Here is a 21,304-nt window from a genome sequence, read left to right on the forward strand (position 1 = left end):
GCTGCATACCAACTAGCCACCCTGGAGGGTGCAGTGGTTCAAAAACATCAGTTTGCTTTCTTGACTAGGGTCTGTAGTGCAGCGGCACATTTCCCCACTTGGGAGCCTTCCAGATTTTGGGGGGGAACAAAAATGGGCAATTATTTACTACCACATTGGCTAGAGCCAGAGTGAAGGGGGATCTGCACCTGTATGCCCAGTCAGAGAGTTCTGTTACTCCCATATTGCCTGATGTAATAAGGGTCCACTCTCTAATAGGTGTATCCCCTCTGGGGGGAATAGTGGTATCTGGATTTGTGACTGACTCTCTAGGAGGTGGCTCATGTGGGGCCTTGGAACCAGCACGCAATTCGGATAAGGAGTTTGCAATGTTCTTACAATGTGCTTCTGGTGCTTGCTGGCACGTGTGCACAAACACCCGGGATCACAATCGGCCCTATGAGTTGGCTGTATCTTGAGAGACTTCCCTTGAATCATGACATTATCATTTTGTCATTGTCCAGACCAACTTGTGAGCCCACTGGCTACCACCCAGGGATCAGTAAAAAATGTGTTCTTTGGAATTTTATTGTTAGGGCTTGTTTCAGAGCCAAGCTCGCTGCCACCGATTCTGTCAGTTTTGTCAGATGGACAAAGCCAGGAGGAGGCATCCTCAACTAGGGACATGACACTAGCAGGATGAAATGATGCAGTCTCCCAGCAGGCTACATCATGCACGATGGTGGCACTGCTCTTGTTGAAGAATACTGACTCCCTTTCCATGTCAGCCAGTTGGCCTCCAGTTCTCCTGACTGCTAGAGGGGCCCCTAGTGGGAATACCCACCTCAATGTGAGTGAGCAAGAGGCTGAGCATGGGAGATGCTACATCCTCCTATTATCTAGAAAAGCCCTTGACACCAAATTAACTCTTTCCCGATGGCACCCCATTCCTTTTTAACAGTGAGACCTCAGTAGCCGTGCTGAGGCTATTGGGTTGAATCCCTGACCCAAGGCGGTTGGGGACTTGTGTGAAGCAGTATGAGCTGTGAGACTGATAGTGCCTCTGTCTGTAAAGAGTCCAGTGGGCTGTCAAACTTTGTTGTTTGAGTGATATGTACCTGGCTGCTATCTGGAGAAGGCGTTTCATCCAGAACCTCGTGGGCAACCAGATAGAACCATGTTTAGTCTCCATTAGGTGGAGTCACACCTGTGGCTCAACTCAGAAGTCTGAGCCCCGAGGGACTCAAGGCAGGGCCTGCGGTAAGGCTTGCGCGGCCAGCTGCAAGGAAGTTTATTGAGGTTCTCACCAATGGAAAGACACGGATTTGCAACTAAAAGCATAAGTAGACTTTTAAAAAAATGTTTATTTATTTATTTTGAGAGAGAGAGAGAGAACACAGAGGAGGGGCAGAGAGAGAGAGAATCACAAGCAGATTCTGTGCTGTCAGCACAGAGTCCAACGTGGGGCTTGAACTCAGGAGTGTTGAGATTATGACCGAAGCAGAAACCAAGAGTTGGATGATCAACCAACTGAGCCACCCAGGCACCCCAAGAGCATGAGTAGACTTAGGTGGAATGAGAAAATGTGTAATGTATTGCTTCTCAGAAGTGAAGAGATCTAACATGTGCTGTGCTCACCACAAAGCTTGTGAGTTGATATTTTACAGGGAGGAGAACTTTGACGCCCTCAGGTGAATGCTAACCCCTTGAGGTCAGCTAACTTCAGTGGCTGCTCCTTTGATCTTATGCAGGACAAAGGCCCATCCTCTCTACTATAAATAGTGTTAGCAGCTGTAAGTCTGGGAGAGCATCCTCAGAAAGCCCACAGAGTGGAATGTCTCCAGAAGCTAGCTTGACTTGAAGTCAGCAGATTTTCCTCCCCAGCATGTCCCAATTGACCTCCCTGGAATTGGGGAGGCAAGATTTTAGGACTGGCCCCTAAGCCTTGAGAATGTAGAACTGGAACTTTGGCACATTGTTCTGCTGTGACACTGAGTAGTGCCACTCCTTCCATGGGCATTATAGATTTAGTAAGAAGCTTTATAACTTCCTCATAAGTTCTGGGGGAGCTGGCACTAGGTGTTTCAGCCATTTGTATTCAGCTATTAGACCTTGCGACACCAGGGATGGGACCTGTGATATTCATGCGGTCGGCAGATGAGGTATGACAGCAAGGTATGCAGTGAGAGAGAGACCATGTGTCCCAGCCACTCTCGCCTTTGTCAGGGGCCCTGCCTTCCTGAGAAGTGAGGGTGTCCCAACCATACAGGTTAGAACTCAGAGTATTGGTGGAGTTCCCAAACACAATGGCCAGGGAAGGGGAATCTCCCTCTCTGTCTTCTAAGAGCTCTGCCTGGCACCTTTTCACAGTAGCCCACACTTGGGCTGGGGTTGGCACTCTCATGTCCTGGCATTAACTAATGCACCAGGACCCTGAAAAAATGTTAGTCAATTCTCATAACAGACAGCAGCTGGGTTTGTGCTTAGAGTCAAGAAATATACCCAAGACCTAACAACGTCTTGGGAATTTTACTCCACAAGGTGTTAATAGGTGGAAAGCACATTCTTGGCACCTCTAACTGGCTCCAATGATCAATACTCTGAGATTCAGGAGGATTCTTGTGCCTTTTTTCAGAACTTATATTTGGGGATGAGAGTCCAATGTAAAACCCTGCACAGTTGGTGCAAAGCAGCCAAAAATAGCACGACTAAAGGCCAGCAAGCAGTGGATCCTTCTCATATAGAATTACCCACCTGGGAGCATCAGTCAGAAAACCATTTGCAGCTGAAAGGCATTCTCTGGGGTCTATAGCAAATGTGACTCAATCTGCCCAGTTCTGTTGGTGAAACCAATCATTGTGACTTTGTTAAATTAACATTTGTGGAGTAAAGCCTTGGGGTGTCCAATGGTGAGTCAGGGAACAACAAGGGGAAGTGAAATGAAATTCAATTTATGGGTTCTGCAGGAGGTACACATTACACCTTGAGGGCCCATAAAAGGGGAAGAGAGGGTATAGGCAGGAGTGGCGCAGTACCTGGGGCACAGGCTTTTATCAGGGTCCACAGGGGAAGTGCTTTGTGGTTCCTGGTCTAAGGCCAGATTGGTCAATTTAGATTGAAGGAGTCAGGTCTTAGTAAGTTTATTAGATGTCCAGTACAAGTTGACACAGAAAGGGAAGACCCTGGGAGGACGGAAAAATATTTATCACAAGGTAGTTGGGGGAGTCATATCAGGAACTTGCATGTACTTGTGCCTTATGGGAGAGGCTAATGTCGGTTCAAGTCCCCTGCAGACTGCTTGGTCACACAAACTGGTTGCCAAGGCAGCAGTATTATGGAGTAGTTTAAACTCTCAACAATGGAAGTCCTTGAATTCTCATCTCTTCTGTTTCAGGTCACTACACAATCCTTAGCCTGAAATTGTCTGTCGTGATTTGCAAGCATTCCGAATATGGTGCTTAATGGGAGGTAGATCTGGAAAAGGAAGAAGGAAGACACTGATATACTTTGCTTTACATATTGCTGGTACCTAATTATCCATATGACTCCAGAACTGTCCCATTCTTACTTTGCCATATGGCATCGGCTGTGCTTGTTTGTCTTAGTGAGCCAACAGTAGGGTAAGATGCCTCTTGTCAACTTGCAAAGAAACAACAATACAGGTAATATCATTTCTCCAGCCAGTTCTGTCATAATGTGTGCCCTCTTGTCCTCTCCCACACAAGGGCAGTGGCTGCTCCAGTGTTGGGTTCTATTCCTTCCATTCCTCCCATATAGGCTTCTCATATATTCTCTCAAAGTTCTCAGCATTCAGTGGTATTATTAAGGCCAATTCCATCAATCTCACATTCTCGCATGGGAGCTGATATGTGTTTTTCCTTTGGTCAAAGCTTGGTCGTTGGCTTAAGTCTTTCTTAACATTCTACCATCTTATATCTTGGTTCATAGTGTCTCAATTATTTTAAAAAAAGTGTATTTGAAATTATAGGGAAAGAACAAGATTAAAGGAAACATTAGTTAATGCTTGCTCTTTTGTTTTTTGCCGATGAAGAGAAAAAAGAAGCAAAGACATATTTACTTACCAAGGTTTTAAGTGTGTTTTTGATTTAGACTGTAATTATTTAGAATATTTAGGACAAGGAAGAAAAAAAAACCCACATTATTCTGTTATAATAAAGAGAAAGAAACTCCTTGCTTTTTTGAAAATAATAATAGTGTACAAACCAAATTTATCTCCTTAAAATAATCTGCATGAATCACCAACATATTAAAAATAAGCTTTACCTAGGTGTGGAGGAATAATGACTATAATATTTAAATATATAGACATGCTTTTTAAGATGTAGTTGAATATATTGATATTCACATAAACTTTTCAACATGTGGTTGAATGAAGAAGATCAGGCTTTAAAATGTACTAAAATATATATTGAATTTTCTTGTTCATTCTTAACTATCTTTTTAACATTTACTGATGTATTCTGGGAGACATATTACCTATGTTACATATACACACACACCTGTATATATGTAGACACTTTCATACCAAAAATAAAAAAAAAATATATATATATGCATATCCCCTTATATTGCTGTTATGTGTATACATATAAAACTGTTTTATAACTACTTGTAATTATATATTTATATAATTATATAGATATCATAATGTGGTTTTATATATAATAATTGCTTATCACAGTTTTTTGGTATAGATCAGTAGTCACGAATTAAAATATCTTGCTTTCAGGTGGACTGTTTTCTTTTTTAATAAGGTGTGTTCTACGTATAGGACTTTGAGAGGGGGGCTTGCCAAATATGTGAAATATGTAATCTTCACCCCAGTTAACCTGTAGAACATTTTCTTCACTGCTGTATGCTTATCAGGTCATGTGCCAGTGAATCCATACTCCCCAGTCCTCCAGTGCAAAACACATTTCTGACTTCTGTCACCATTACTTAGTTCTGCCTGTCTAGAGTTTAATATAAATGGAATCATGCAATATGTACCATCTTGTGAGTGGCCTCTTTCCCTTACCACAAAATTTTGAAATTCATTCCTGTCACTGCATGCATCAGGTGGTCCATTTTATTACTAGATATGAACTGCATGAATGCCTCAGTTTCTTTACCCATTAATGGATAAAGACATTAATGGATATTAATGTCATTTTTCCCTTTTGATTACAATGAATGAAGCTTTTATGAATGTTCTCTTGGGAGTAACTGCTGAGTCATATATTTAGTGGGGTGGAATTTATAGGTCATACACAGTAAAGGTCTTGTTTATAAGAAACTGCCGAACTATGTTCTGAAGTGACTGTAACATCTTATAGTCCCAGAAGAAATGTATCTGACATTCAACAGCACCCATACTCACTAACATTTGATAATATCAGGCTTTAATATTAGTCATGAAAATGAAGTACTTTTTCGTGGTGGTTTTAATTTGCATCCCTCATGAGCATCCTTTCATGGGATTCAGAAGTCTCTTGCACATTTTATAAACTGTAGTCCTTATTATTGAATTGTTAGATATACACATACGTATACACACATGCAAACACAGATATAGATAATTCTGGATACAAGTTTTGACAACCTCACATCTATTTAGTTTTCTGACAATTTGTGGATTACCTTTTCATTTTATCAGTATGTATTTTGAGGAGTAGAAATGTATAAATTTTATAAAGTCTAGTTTATCCATGTTTTATTCCATATTTAATAATCTTAGTATTTTTAAAAGAAATCTTGACCTACTTAGAGGTTGCAAAGATATCATCCTAAGTTTTCTTCTGAAGCTTTATAGTTTGAACTTTTATATTCAGTTCAATTATCCTTTTCAATTTAATTTTTATCAATCATTTGAGGTAGGGACATTGATTCATTTCCCCTCATGCACATTTTCAGTTGTTTTAGAACATTTATTGAAGAGAAAAGCCTTTCCCCAGTTAATTACCATGGTGTTTGAATTAAAATTTAATTGATTATATCTGTTTATGTCTATTTCTGGACTCTCTATGATGTTCTATTGATCTATTTGCCCACCACTGCATTTTCCTAATTATTTATACTAACTATGGTATTAAAATTAAGTAGTGTAAGTCTTCTGTTTTGGTCCTCTGCATTTGTGTGTTCATTTTAAAATCAATTTGTCAATTTATATAAGAAAGCCTCTTGGATTATTTACAGGGATGGACCTTGAATTTGTATATTATTTTTGAGAGGACTTGTGTATTAACAGTATTTACATTGTGTATTAACAGTATTTAAATCCTTTAAATTTATGACATAAACTATCTCTCCATTTATCTAGACCTTCTTTAATTTCTCTCTGCTCTATTTTAAAGTTTTCATTCTAGTGGGCTTACTGTTATTATATATACATATATATGAATTTTAAAAATTATTGTGAATGGTGGTGTTTTTAAATGGTAATTTCCAATAGTTTACTAGTATACTAAAATATAATCAAGTCATTCAGATTGATTTGAACCCTATGATCTTGCTAAATTCATTTATTAGTAGTCTTAGAGTTTTTCCTGATTAACTAGTATTTTATATAAAAACAATCATGTTTTCTGCAAAACAATTTTTTTTTCTTCTGTTCTTGTCAGAACTAATTTTTTTCTTTCCTTTTTGCATTGGCTAAGAACTCCAGCACAATACTGAATAGTAGTGAGAACAGACAGACATCCTTGATTTGTTCTCGATCAGCTTAATTTGTAGTCTGTTTACTAAGTATTATGTTAGCTATAGATTTTTCATGGAATATTTTATCATGTTAAAGATGTTTACTTCTATAACTAAGTCACTGAAGGTGTTTATTATGACTGGTTTTTAGATTTTGTTAAATGCCTTTTCTACATTTATTAAGATGATCATATCGATTTTATTCTTTATTCTCTTAATGAGGTAAGTTACACCGATTGATTTTGAGTGTTGAACACATTATTCTAAGTTATTTACAGTTATCAACTCATTAAATCCTCATACCATCTCAGTGAAAGAGGTACTGTTAATTTACCCAAGGTCACTGAGATAATAATTTGTCAAAATAAGATTTGACACTGTAAATTTCACACCTGAATCTATGCTGTAACCACTACTGTATTTAACAATCTTTTCTAATCAGTCAAATGCATACGATCATTTATTACTCTCATAGAAAATACATACAATTCAAATCTATATTACAATAAATTTGTGTAAGCATTCTGAAATTTCAAATGATGCAACAGCTCTTTCTAAAATCTCCTCTAGGTTTGAGTATTTGGGGAATCTCTAGGCCTTCCTCTATTACCTCTCAAGCAAGAAAAAACAAATGTTTCATCTTGGCAGATATCCTTGTTTCTGTCAGTGTCACTTGGTGTAATGATGAGGGAAACAATAATATTTAAAGACTCACTGTCAGTTTGGCAAGCATTTAAACATGTGAATACATTTTTAAAATGTAATGATGATAATTTTTTCAATGTGAAAAGTTAAAAATTGTAACAAGTTAGCCCTCCTGAACACTTTCACTGAATTTTTTAGTTCCTCGGGCCAGTTATCTACTGCAGTATGTGAACTCATTTTTTTCTTTTCGATAATAGTAATGTCAAAAATTGCATAAGATTAGAAAAAGTATATATAAAATTGAAACAAATAACTACATTTGTATTTATATACTAGATGAAATACTGTTTTAAGTTCTTCTTATATTAATCTTAACCATTAAGGGATATTAACTGCATTAAAATGCAGCAATTTTAATTGTTTTTAAAGTATAGTTACAAGATATTTATTTCTGTAATAAATGATACTTGACTTTCTGTAGGATGCTATTTCAAAGTATAATAATATGCATTATTTTATTTGATCTCTAATTATTCCTATAACTGGTAGATTCTGTTTCATACTTATTATACTAACCATATTTCAAAAGCACTGCCTTCTACTGATTTTGAAGTTTTATTCCCCTACAGATTCCTTTTCCCGAGTAATTTTTGTCAATCCTTAATCCATAACGATGAGTTGCAAATCAACTGATTCTTGGACATCACTACGTGCTGGTCTCAACTCCTTAAGAATTTTGTTCAAAGGTCATGGTTTCAAAGACGGGATAAAACTGTGACCAGTCCCCTCCTCCAGTCAAATTCCCGACCCCTGATGATTTCTGCCATCTCTGCAGCTGTTTCTAACAGGAAGCACCCTGTGTGAGGGCACTGTGCTGTTCCCAGTCTGCCAAATACTGCTTCAGTGTTGAGGGTAGGAAGTCTCTCTTCCCACGTGGTGCTCAGACAGGCCCTTCGTGCCAAAATAGATCAGGGCCCCCACATGAGAAACTCTAAGCAACCTATAATTTAATTCATTTGTATGCAGCCATAGACTAGTGTGGCTGAGTCCAGAAAGAAGATGTAAGTGAACTATAATATATATTCCATAAAACATGTTTTCCTCAATTACTCAGGTGTGGTATTTGGCATGAGTTACCATCATATACCATAACCTTTCTCAGGTAAGTTGATCTTACAAGGACATTTGCCCTCTTTTCCTAGATTTCGTTTCATTTGGGATCTATTTAATATATGCTTAAAAAAATAAGTTTTCTGGTAGAATAGAGAAAAAAAAATGCCTAGTTTTATCTGCAGATTGTGAGAATTTCATAAAAAAGAAAAATATAACTGGGCTCCATTTAAATAGTGTATAAGAGTCCTCCTAGAAAGCAAAAGTGGTAAAAGCCTGATCCAAAATGGCATCGCTACTTTAGAAGACAGTTTGGTCTTTCCTTATAAAATAAATTTACTTTTACCATCCTGAAATCATGCACTGGGTATTGATCCAAGTGTGCTGAAACATATGTCCATACAAAAACCCCAAATTGCCAAAACTTGTAAACAAGTAAGATGTCCTTCAGTAGATGGATGTATAAGTAAGTATGGCTCAGCACTAAAAAGAAATGAACCATCATGTCATGAAAAAACACAGACAATCTCTAAACTCACACTACTAAGGGAAAGAAGCCAATGTGAAAAGGCTGCATAATTCCACCTATATGACATTCTGGAGAAGACAAAACGATGGAGGTGTATAAAGGTCAGTGGATGCCAGGGATTGTGATAGAAAGGAAAGGATGAATAGGTGGAGAACAGAGGACTTTTTGTGTGGTCAAAGTATTCTGTATGACACTATAATGGTGAATACTTGTCATTAGACCTTTGTCACAACCCATAGAATGTACAAAACCAAGAGCTGACTCAATGTAATCTAAGGATCTGGGGCAATTATGATGTGCCAGTGTAGTGTTATTGATTATAACAAATGTCCCATTCTAGTCAGGGGGTACAGATAGTGGGGAGAGGCTATCCTGTGTGGGACAGAAGGGTAAATGGGAATTCTGTACTCTCCACTCAATTTTGTTGTAAACTTAAAACTGCTTTAAAAAATAAAGACTATTTCTTTAAAGTGCTAAAGCCATTTCAGCCAGAGAAGGTATCTTATCTGAATCAAATACACATTAAGTGGTGGCTCAGCATGTGAGGTGTCTGATAGACCAAACTCTCAGCAGTACCATATCATCACTGGAAATGTAACAAGGTAGAGACAATGGCCTTTGCTAGTATTTTGTAGAATGAAATACTACACATACTAGGTTAAATCACATAACATTGGCAAAATCTGACATTTTTGACCAAGAAAATACTATTAATTTTATATGGCTCAATCTGACACTGGAAAGTTAACTCTGATTTGTATTTTCTACTGGAGGGTGAAGCACCAATGCAATCTCTTGGGTTGGTGCTGAATAAGAAGAGTCAAAAAAAGGGTGTGTCCAGTGGACTGTTATATGTTTTTCTGAGGAAGTTTGTTGTTGTTGTTGTTTTTGTTGTAGTTGTCTTTTCTTCAAGAAGTATATGGGAAACCTAAAGACATAGATGAAATACTTAGAAAACAAGAGAGAAGGTGAGTTTTAATAATGGTACCAAGAGTCCACTTGCTCCACATTTAGTATCCATAATCAATATGTATTGAAGAAATATCTGGAGACTATCTTTCTGAAGAAGCATCCATGTGTGTACACTAGTGTGATTAGATGTTTCAGTTGAGATCTATGCAAAATCAAGGATATTACAAACAGCCTGGGGAATCAGAGCAAAGAACTCCAAGTTTAATGGATTCCAGGATAAAGTCAAAAGAGATAAAGCTGAAAATCATGAAGGATTTTGTGCTCCATTTAGGATGATAGTTCATTCTCCAGAGGCATTGGAGATTCATAGGAAAATGAGATCAGATTTGCATTTTAAGAAAAAAATTATCTGTTGTGAAATAAATCCATTATTTGGGCACATTAAACAAGGCAATGACCACCGAAATGAATACAATGGGCCAGTCAGGAAACAGTAGATGTATAAACAAGCAGTGGTAGTGAAAAATAGATAGTGAAGGAAAATTTGAAAACATTTAATATAAAGTATTAGAAGAAAAAAAAAAAAACAGTTACAACAAACAGATCATGAAAACCTTACTGGATAGTTTAAATGGAGGAAATAGGATTAAAGAGGAAATGAAGACTAAAGTTTTGTGTAGGGATAGTGAGGGAATATTGTTGCCATTCCCTGAGGAAAGGAAACAAAGAATCAAATAAACACATTTTAAAATAATGACATCTTTATTAAAGCAACAAATTATGTAAAAAAAAGAGTACAGTGTTCAGGGTATTGAAAGATAAATATGGGTTTACAACATGAACAAGAGGTAAAACACTTGGAAAAAATAATAAAGTGAGAAATATATACACTCTGTCTGTCACTTAACATTCCATGAAATGTAGTTCACAGGTAAGAATAAACCTATAGACGTCTAACAAAACAACAAAAAATGACGTCACTTTACAGAATACTGAAGGGAGTTCTAACATTTGGAACATAGACATGTTCACATCTCAAACCTGAAGAAACCATGACCCAGAGCATGTACAGCATATAATTACTGCAAAAGTAGGAGTGGCATTAGAGTGTGCCAAGCTAAGTCAATGCTCCTAAGATGGAGCAATGGCCTTGGAAGCATTTGTTGTCAAGGTTACTAATGGCGGAGATACATTTGGAATGGCTAGACCATTTGAGTTCTTCCCATTTTGCTCAGAACTCACTGTAGTGGTACTTGATCTAGAGTTGGAGCAGTGTCATTCCTGAGAATGAAGAGATTAGAGAAATGTTCTTAGAAGCTAATTATGCCCAGAAGGGGATGAACAGTTCATATCCAGAGGACATGACCTTGGCACATACCTCTCAGTAGGAGCAGTACATGCTGTCCATCTTGTACAACATCTAGGAACAGACTACAGCAAATTAGAACTAGAATAGGATTTCCAAGTATTACTACTACCACTACTGCTGCTACTATTAATAATAATGATAGTGATTAAACAAAAGTCACCCAATATTAGAAAAAAAAACTTTTATAATGAGACTAAAGCAACAAAGTAAAACGATACAATTAAACAAGAAACATGGGAAACAGAAGATTTTAGAAAAGATATAATAAAGAATCTTCAAAGATATGTATTTGGGTATTACCTATCTAAAAAAGATTCAACCTATGAATTTGTAGATTAAATTTTTATTTTAGAATCATGTAAATTATGATTATTTATAGCATATTGTCTGTTTAAACTATTTGTCTTCTTTTAAAGCAGACATTTGTAAAATCCTTTTATAAAGTAGCTGCCTTTATAGTTTTTTGAAGCCTCTTTTCAGTTAGAAACATGTCTAAGCATTTTGAAAATAATGTGCATTGCATAAGAAAGAAATGGACCTCTTTTGGAATACAATATCAAGACATTCAACAAATCTTGAATTTGAACTTTTATTTTCTTTTAAGACTGCACATCTTTAGTTAAAATGAACAAAATCTTATAGCTCATGCCACAGAGTTTTTAATGTGAAGTTGTCCAAAGGTGTAAGAATGGAATTAATTTTTACATTGGCACCTAAATTCTGTCTTTATTGGCTGAGAATATAAAGTCCACATTCCAGCATGCATGTGCATTCCAACTTGATTATATTAATTTCTCTCTTGCTACGTGTAAGTTCCTTGAGAATAGGTACTATTTTTTTATTTAAGTTTTCTTCACAGAAATTGTATAAAGGACCTTTGTATAGTAGACATTCCAACAATGTCTTATGAATAAATAGAAAAATATATTATTTACAAACTTCCTTAAAATATTTTCTGGGTGAACAATACAACATCTTCTACAAATGAGTCTTTAAGAGAGTAATTACAACATTACTGTATTAATTTGTTACACAAAACCAATTTTTTAAAGAAATAGTGTTCTAATCCCGTCAACTGTAAAACCAGTGCCAATTGGAAAGTGTTCAGGAAGCAGGCCACTTCAACATTTTCAGAGAAAATAGCAGAAAATTTCTTCTTTCTCACACTACTCGTTCTCATCTTAATTCTTTCCACATATGTGAAGATATCAAGGAAGGTTTTTTCTTTTCTTTTTTTCTTTTTCTTTTCTTTTTTTTTTTTTTTTTTTTTGTTAATTACTAGGAGATTGTCTGACACCTAGTGGGCACTCACTAAATGTTTGCTGAATTATTACAAGAAAGAAAGTTGAGAAATACAAGAGAGAAAGAAATGAGGGCAACATCATTATGTAAAGCATCTTAAAATGCCTTAAACTATAGATGTGATAGGGAGAAAGGGCTGGCATCTTAGAAACTTCCTGGAGGCACTCTTTGAGAACACTCTAGAGGCTAAAACAAATCTGAATTTTTAAAACTAAGAGAAGATTCAGAATAAGACACACTAATCCAAAATGCACATTCATTTTAAGACCAGGATACATTTATAGAAAAAATATATATTTAGGATTGAATAAAATAACCTCATTATAATTTGTGATTTATCCACATAACTTAATGATTCAATATAATAAAGAAAATGTAAAGTTTTGATTGAACAGAATATATTTTATATTTCACAGACTGTTATTGAGTTAGCAATTCTATGTTTATTTAGAGGCTTAAAATTAAGAATATTTACACTACACAAAGAATTAGTAAAAGAATAGTGAATAAAGAAGTTAACATTTCACCTAGAACACATTAGGTAAGGGTAACTAGAACAATAAAGTTCTAACATTAGAATATGCTGTATTTAAAAATATCCTTTTAGGGGTGCCTGGGTGGCTCAGTCGGTTAAGCTGTGACTGGATCTTAGCTGAGGTCATGACCTCATGGTTCATGGGTTCGTTCGAGCCCCACATTGGGCTCTGAGCTTCCAGCCTGGAGCCTGCTTGGAATTCTCTCTCCCTCTCTCGGCCCCATCCCCACTCGTGCTCTCTCTCTTTCTCAAAATAAATAAAGAAACTTAAAAAAATTAAAATATAAAAAAAAATCATTTTATCTACAAATGTATAGTTTCTATGCTTCTTTAAAGTTGAGGGTTATAAATAAAGTTATCTGTGCATTTCCATTATTTACTACAATGGAATGATTATTTTTTACAAAAGTTAGTGAGCATTCTATTTCCCTTTCTGGAATGTTATATGCTAGTATTACTCAAATCTAAGGTCTTTATAAAAGATAATCCTATGTATTTACCCATCGTGCTGCTCAAAGTTGCTGCTAATCCGTTGATTTTTTGGCCTGAAAACCATATGCAGATGCAAAAATGAATCACAAAGTGACTCTGAGAAGAGAGATGTTGTGGTCATTCATGTGTGCACCAGGTATGTGAACTGCCAAGCACAATTTCACTGGACACCTATGTGCCCCTAAAAGAATCTGACCTGTTTGTGATGTGTCCAATGCTGCAAAGACAGACAGAATTTCAGGGCCTTGAAAGTGAATACATACTTTGGAAAAAAATCAGAATATAACATGTAAATCCACACCTGTTCTTCCTTCCAAATAAATTAATATTCATTACAGTTTGAGCAGAGTATGTACTTCTAAAGTTGCTATAATTAACTAAATTTTAGTTAATAGAATTTGAACAATTTTTTGATTATAAAATTTTAAGTTGTAGTACAATGTTATATAACTACATCAAAATATTAGAGAGCCACCTTATTTTCCTGAATTAAAAAATAAATAAAGTATTATATTTATTTTTTATTTTATTTTATTATTTATTTTAATTCAGGAAAATAATTCCTGGGCTAGATGCCAAAAAAAAAAAAAAAAAAAAAGAGGAAAGTACAAAAGACTAGTTTGTTTGCCCATTTCAGTATGAAAGGAAATTAATATGTAGATATGGGAATGATATATAACTTGGGGTCAGCATTGAGACAGATCAGAGATATGAATGAGCTCAGGGACAACATTTTACTTTATTGTTATAGTTACACATTACATGACAGTCAACCTATTATCTCATACTTATGCTGACTATTTAAAAGGATCCATAAGTACATCACAATATTTTATATTCCTGATCAACCATATGCATACTTATATTAATAAAATGAGGAGGCCAATATTTATTCATTCAGTGGTGGCTTATTGTCCAGTGCTGAGGACCAAGCACTCTGTGAGCTGCTAAGCTGGGTCAGACATGGGTCCCCATCTCCAGGAGGTTGCTGTGGAGTGTGACAGCACCAACAAAGCTGTGCCCTATAGAGGCACAAGGAAAGATGACTAAGTGTGCCTGGAAACTCAGAAGACTTCACAAGGAAGACACTAGTCTATCTCAAACTTGAAGGAGGAGTTGGGTGCTGTGTGTGGATAAATGTGGAAAGACATTTCACGCAGCAGAGATGATATTTGGAAAGGAAGGAGGCCAAGGAACAATGCTTTTTTTTCCACCCAAGATTTTTTTTTTTTTTTTTCACTCAGGGAGGTAACAGGTTGATCTTCGCAGGACTCAAACTTACCTGATTCAAAACACCATTTCTTCATCCCCACCATCGCCCCTTTTTGGAATCACTGTACCAGTCACTTAATCATTAAAAATAACCCCCAGGAAATAATTTGACTCTCCTTCTGCTTCCTCATTTCCCTCACATAGTCATAGTTGTCACACGGATCCCTTCTTTCCCATATCTACTCCTATTAGGACATGGAACAGCTGATGGGTGACCCATTCTGAATATGAAGTCATATAGCCAGGGGTTTGAATGCCAGTTCCAGCTTCCACTATCACTACATCTCCGACATGTTATCCACTACAGGTTATACCACTACATCTTCACATGTTATCCCCTGAGTGTGCTAAGCCTTGGTTTCATTAGCCCTATTGCGACGGTTAATCTTATGTGTCACCTTGGCAAGGTTATGTGCTCAGTTGTTTGGTCAAACACCAGCCTAGATATTTCTGTGAAGTTACACATATTTTTAGATATGATTAACAATCACAATCAGTAGATACTGAGTCAAGCCTATTATCCTCCATAATGTGAAGGCCGACCAGTTAAAGGCTTTAGGAGCAAAAATTGAGGTTTCTGGAAGGAGAAGGAATTCTGCCAGAAGATTGTAACATAGAAATTCTGTCTGCGTTTCTAGCCTGCCACCTACCCTGCAGATTTTAGAGTTTCTAGCCCCCACAATCACGGGAGTTAATTCCTTAAAATAAGTTTCTCTCTACCTCTTTGCCTCCCTGTCTGTATCTCTGTCCTCTGTCTCTTTTTATCTCTCTCTCTCTCTTTCTCTGTGTGTGTGTGTGTGTGTGTGTGTGTCTAAAATATTGGTTCTGTTTATCTGGTATGGGGAACAAAATTATTTTAGATAATATTTTTGTTTTATTATCAGTATTATTATTCTGTTTTATTCTGTAGACAGAATGGATGAAATACTCCATAAAGAGATTTCCTAGCCTGCAGTGTTTTCCCCTACCACTGAGTTCTCTCCACAGCTGCTGGAATGATCTTTCTATGGAATGAAGCCCTACTAATCATAGTAGCAATAAGAATAATAACAGTATTGATAGTTGAAATTTGAGTGCAACTCAGCACTATGTACATCACATAAATTTTATTATTTTATTTAAACCTGAAAAACCCATAAATGGTACATATGTGTGTACATATTCATCCACACATTTCAAATATGAAAACCAGGACTTACAGCTATCGAGTAATTTGTCCAAGGTGAAGCAGCTGTTAGGGTGTGGAAGGAGGATGCAAGTCACATTCTGCCTTGTCCCATCACCCACCATTTAACCATACTTCATTCAGTGTCCCTTTCAAATTTAACATTTAGAAGACCCCCCCCGCCCCGCCCAGCTAAGCCACCTGCCCCATACCCTTCCTTTTCTTCAAATAATATTTTGCTCCCTCTGCTTGAAAAATCCATGAACATTAAGATATCTGGGGTGTTTTTTTTTTTTTTTTGGTGCCTTTCCCCTATTTCCTACCATACATCTGGCAAACTGTTCCAAATACTGTAGGACTCTGATTAAAAGCAGCTTTTTCTGGGAAAGCTTCCCCAACAGCCAATCTACCTGAAGATGGGGTGTGTCTTCCTCTTCCTCTGTGTTACCAAAGTGACACATACGTACCTCTGTTATAGTATTTCTTATGTTCTACCTTGGCTATTTTCACCTACTCCTTTAGAATCTGTATGTAATACATAAAGTCAATACAAGGACGTGGCCTATTTAGTTTTCTATTCAATTGCCTACCTGAGTATCGTACACTTAGAATGCATAGTTGAGACATGAATGCACAAATGAAGTAAGTTTGGGAACAAATGAGGTAAAAGAAAAAAAAAAGTCTTGTTTTTTTAAATGCCAGCAATGTAGTGATTAAAATTAATTTTTAATAAATTATTTTGAGTATATAGGCTAAGAATGTTGATAATAAGAATTAGGTTAGGCAAAGTGAAATACAATATAATTTCTTATGATAATAAGAATTAGGTTAGGCGGGGCGCCTGGGTGGCGCAGTCGGTTAAGCGTCCGACTTCAGCCAGGTCACGATCTCCCGATCCGTGAGTTCGAGCCCCGCATCAGGCTCTGGGCTGATGGCTCAGAGCCTGGAGCCTGTTTCCGATTCTGTGTCTCCCTCTCTCTCTGCCCCTCCCCCGTTCATGCTCTGTCTCTCTCTGTCCCAAAAATAAATAAACGTTGAAAAAAAAAAAAAATTAAAAAAAAAAAAAAAAAAAAAAAAGAATTAGGTTAGGCAAAGTGAAATACAATATAATTTCTTAATTTAATTACATCTGAAGGGTTTTATATTTTCCTGAATTTACAGATTTTGAAAAATAAAAAAAAAAAGAACTATTTAATGACTTAAATTGATTAGACATTCTGGAACTTTGGAAATCCACAGGATAATTATACAAATTTCTACTTAGCTTTATATCTTTGACCCAAGAGTCAAAAAGGAAAAAAAATGAAAATTTCTAACTTCAGGCAAAAATAAGCATCCCACTAATTATTATGAGTCAATTATATTACATAAGCATGAAATTCTGATAGCAATGAACTACATTATGCATGCCTAATGATTCCAAAAATGGAAATGGATTTGCACAAATACAAGGACTCCATAGCAGTTATAAAAGAAAATACAAAAATAGATTGCTATCAAACAGAACATCAGCATGTAAAATGTGACAACTGACTACCTCTTCATGTGATTCAAATTAAAAATCTCTTACATGTGAAAAAACACAAGGATGTTTTAGTATGAATGCACATAGTGATTTGAGATTATTCAGGCAAATAAACTTCTAATTTCCTTTTAACTCCAAGTGATTAGTTAAAACATAAATGCATGGAACAACTAATAAGAAAGGAAAGTTCTCTGAGGTGTTGTCAAGAGTGTGCTTCTTTTCTTTAAGTTTTAATTTAAAAAAATCCGAGATTCAGTCTCTGAAATTTTGCTTTCATTCCTTGTTAGGCTTAAGGACATACCATGTCCTGAATATGCCTCAGTTTTCTCATCTGTAATATGAAGATGAGAATAATTCTTTTCAGATCTCACAGAGCTGACATAAATGTCGAATATATTAATCCCTATGAAAGTACTTTGAAATGATAAAATACAATGTTGACATTGCTATTATCAACATTTCTATTTCTATGATTTTTGACCAAAAGAGATGTGAAATGATCCCAGAGCATGAAGTATAAGGGATGGGGAAAATAAGCAGATAAAATCATTTAGTGACTGTTCCTGGAAAATGTGTTTCTAAACCTGGATCTACAAGTATAATCCATGCTAAATTTTTAGACTAGTACTGTAGAAAGTATACTTTTTTTTTTTTTAAGTTGAGTAAGTCGCTTTCTGCCCCTAGACACTGCTGAGGAAGCATCTTTAAAGTCTCCCCTCCCACCACCCTCATGTCTAGGTCTGTCTCCCAAAGGGCCTGAACAGCTGTGGAAGCTTTTCATCGGAGGTTTGAGCTTGGAAACAACTGATGAGACTCTGAGGAGCCATTTTGGGCAATGGGGAATGCTTACAGATTGTGTGGGGATGAGAGAGCTAAACACCAAACTCTACAGAGGCTTAGGGTCTGTCATGTCTGCCCCTGTGGAGGGGGTGGATGCAGCCATGAGTGCAAGGCCATGCAAAGTGGATGGAAGAGGTGTGGAACCAAAGAGAAGAGAATAATTTCAAGAGAAGATTCTCAAAGACCTCATGCCCACTTAACTGTGAAAAATATTTGTGTTGGTGGCATTAAAGAAGACAATGAAGAACACGTCTAAGAGACTACTTTGAACACTATGGGAAAATTGAAGCAATTGAAATCATGACTGACCAAGGCAGCGGCAAAAGGAGAAGCTTGGCTTTTGTAATATTGATGACCATGACTCTAGACAAGACCGTCATTCAAAAATACCGTGCTATGAATGGCCACGACTGTGAAGTAAGGAAAGCTCTATCTGAGCAAGAGATGGCTAGTGTTTCAGGCAGCCAAAGAGGTCCAAGTGGTTCTGGAAACTTTAGTGGTGGAGGTGGTTTTGGTGGGAATGACAACTTTGGTCATGAAGGAAACTTCAGTGGGCGGGGTGTCTTTGGTGGCAGTCGGGGTGGTGGTAGAAATGGTGGCATTGGGGATGGCTACAATGACTTTGGTAATGATGGAAGCAACTTTGGAGGTGGTGGAAGCTATAATGATTTTGGTAACTGCAACACTCAGTCTTCAAATTTTGGACTCATGAAAGGAGGAAATTTGGAGGCAGAAGTTCTGACCGTTATGGTGGTGGAGGCCAATACGCTGCCAAACCATGAAACCAAGGTGGCTATGGCTATTTCAGCAGCAGCAGTAGCTATGGCAGTGTCAGAAGGTTTTAATTACTGCCAGGAAACAAAGCTTAGCAGGAGAGGGGAACCAGAGAAGTGACAGGGAAGCTGCAGGTTACAACAGATTTGTGAACTCAGACAGGCACAGTGGTGGCAGGGCCTAGCTGCTACAAAGACATGTTTTAGACAATACTCATGTGTATGGGCAAAAAACACGAGGACTGTATTTGTGACTAATTGTATAACAGGTTATTTTAGTTTCTGTTCTGTGGAAAGTGTAAAGCATTCCAACAAAGGGTTTTAATGAATTTTTTTTCGCACCCATGCTGTTGATTGCTAAATGTAATCATCTGATTATGATGCTGAATAAATGTTGTTTTTTTTTTTAATTTTTTTTTCAACGTTTATTTATTTTTTTGGGGACAGAGAGAGACAGAGCATGAACGGGGGAGGGGCAGAGAGAGAGGGAGACACAGAATCGGAAACAGGCTCCAGGCTCTGAGTCATCAGCCCAGAGCCCGACGCGGGGCTCGAACTCACGGACCGCGAGATAGTGACCTGGCTGAAGTCGGACGCTTAACCGACTGCGCCACCCAGGCGCCCCCCCCCTTTTTTTTTTATGTGCTGTGTAAAGCCATCTTGGTGAACTACACCAACAGTATGAAGTTAGGATTCCTTCAGGGTGATGCCAGGTTCCAGCTGACATTTATTTGCAACCCACTTGGGCACAGAAGCCATTGTCTCCACAAACATTGGTGTGGTTGAACTGACAGTTAATGTGTTGTGACCTAGAGTTCACCATTAAAAGGGTCACCCAAGCAAAGTCCTGGAATTTATTTGGTTGTTAATATGATTGTTGGCATATCCTATGCAATATGTCTAAATTGAATTTATGGTATCAGATAAAGCTATAGCTTGGATTAAAGCTTGTGTATCATCCATTATCATGTGTTATGAATAAATGATTTAATATTCTTTTAAAAAAAATAAAGAAAAGTAAGTCATGAACTTCTCAGATTGGCTGATGTAGTCCAACAATAACTAAAGGACTGCACAAAGCTTAAGTGAAACAAGCAGTTCATTTTCAAGGCATCTGATAAGGGAGTAAGACTCAGAGACAGAGTGCAAGCCATTAGTGTTGGAGAAAGTCAAGGTCTAAATTCAAGCCTTCTTACCAACTTCAGACACAAGAGCTGGGATTGAGTTTGAGGTCTCAGATGATTCCTGAATAAAGCTGGAGAATGAAAGCACTAAGAAATAGGTTTTCCTGACATTTTCATTCAGGTTTTTTTTTTTTTAATTTTTTTTTTCAACGTTTATTTATTTTTGGAACAGAGAGAGACAGAGCATGAACGGGGGAGGGGCAGAGAAAGAGGGAGACACAGAATCGGAAACAGGCTCCAGGCTCTGAGCCATCAGCCCAGAGCCCGACGCGGGGCTCGAACTCACGGACAGCGAGATCGTGACCTGGCTGAAGTTGGACGCCCAACCGACTGCGCCACCCAGGCGCCCCTCATTCAGGTTTTTAAAGCACAGACCTATTTATTGAAGGTGAAGAAATAAAGAAGTATTTCCTTCAAGTAATCTGTCCATTTCTCCACACTTTTTTTTTTTCACATGCAAGTGATTCTTAAAAATAATCCAGTGGCCTTTGGGAGGCATACGGTTTGGAGTATGTGGGGTAGTGGCTTCTCTTGTACCATTGTATGACTGCCATTGTACCACCCACCCTGGGCATCTGGGAGGAGAAAGACTTGACTTTCATCTGTATGATCTGAAGAAACAGGATGCTATGCACTAAATTGCATCCCCCCAACCAAATTCATATGCTAAAGTCCTAGCCTCCCTCCCTCCAAACACACAATATGATGGTATTTGGAGATGGGGCCTTTGGGAGGTAATCAGGTTTAGACAGTCAACCATCAAGCATCCTCATGATGGGATTAGTGTCCTTAAAGAAGAGACCAGAGGGCTTGCTCTCTCAAGCTCTCAGCCATGTGAGGACAAAGGTGGTCATCTGCAGGGCAAGAAGAGGCTGTCACCAGAGCCGAGAAGACTGGTACCCTCATCTTGGACCTCTGGCCACTAGAACTGTGAGAAATAAATGTCTGTTGCTTAATCCACTCAGTCTACAGTATT

At 37.3% G+C, this 21,304-nt stretch overlaps 1 protein-coding gene and 1 pseudogene across 1 annotated transcript in view; both read left to right on the forward strand.

Annotated features, from left to right (window-relative positions):
• The window catches only part of LOC123578451 (cadherin-10), a 210,674-nt gene extending 206,824 nt beyond the window's left edge, over positions 1-3,850 (forward strand). The window contains exon 14 of the transcript XR_006702391.1: positions 3,374-3,850. The gene's annotated coding sequence lies outside the window, so the exon portion shown is untranslated. The remainder of the gene's footprint in view (positions 1-3,373) is intronic.
• LOC123583340 lies at positions 1,092-19,554 on the forward strand (annotated as a pseudogene).
• Positions 19,555-21,304: the final 1,750 nt, after the last annotated feature.

This window comes from Leopardus geoffroyi, chromosome A1 (genome assembly GCF_018350155.1).
Source record: "Leopardus geoffroyi isolate Oge1 chromosome A1, O.geoffroyi_Oge1_pat1.0, whole genome shotgun sequence".
In the NCBI taxonomy this organism is placed as follows: domain Eukaryota; kingdom Metazoa; phylum Chordata; class Mammalia; order Carnivora; family Felidae; genus Leopardus; species Leopardus geoffroyi.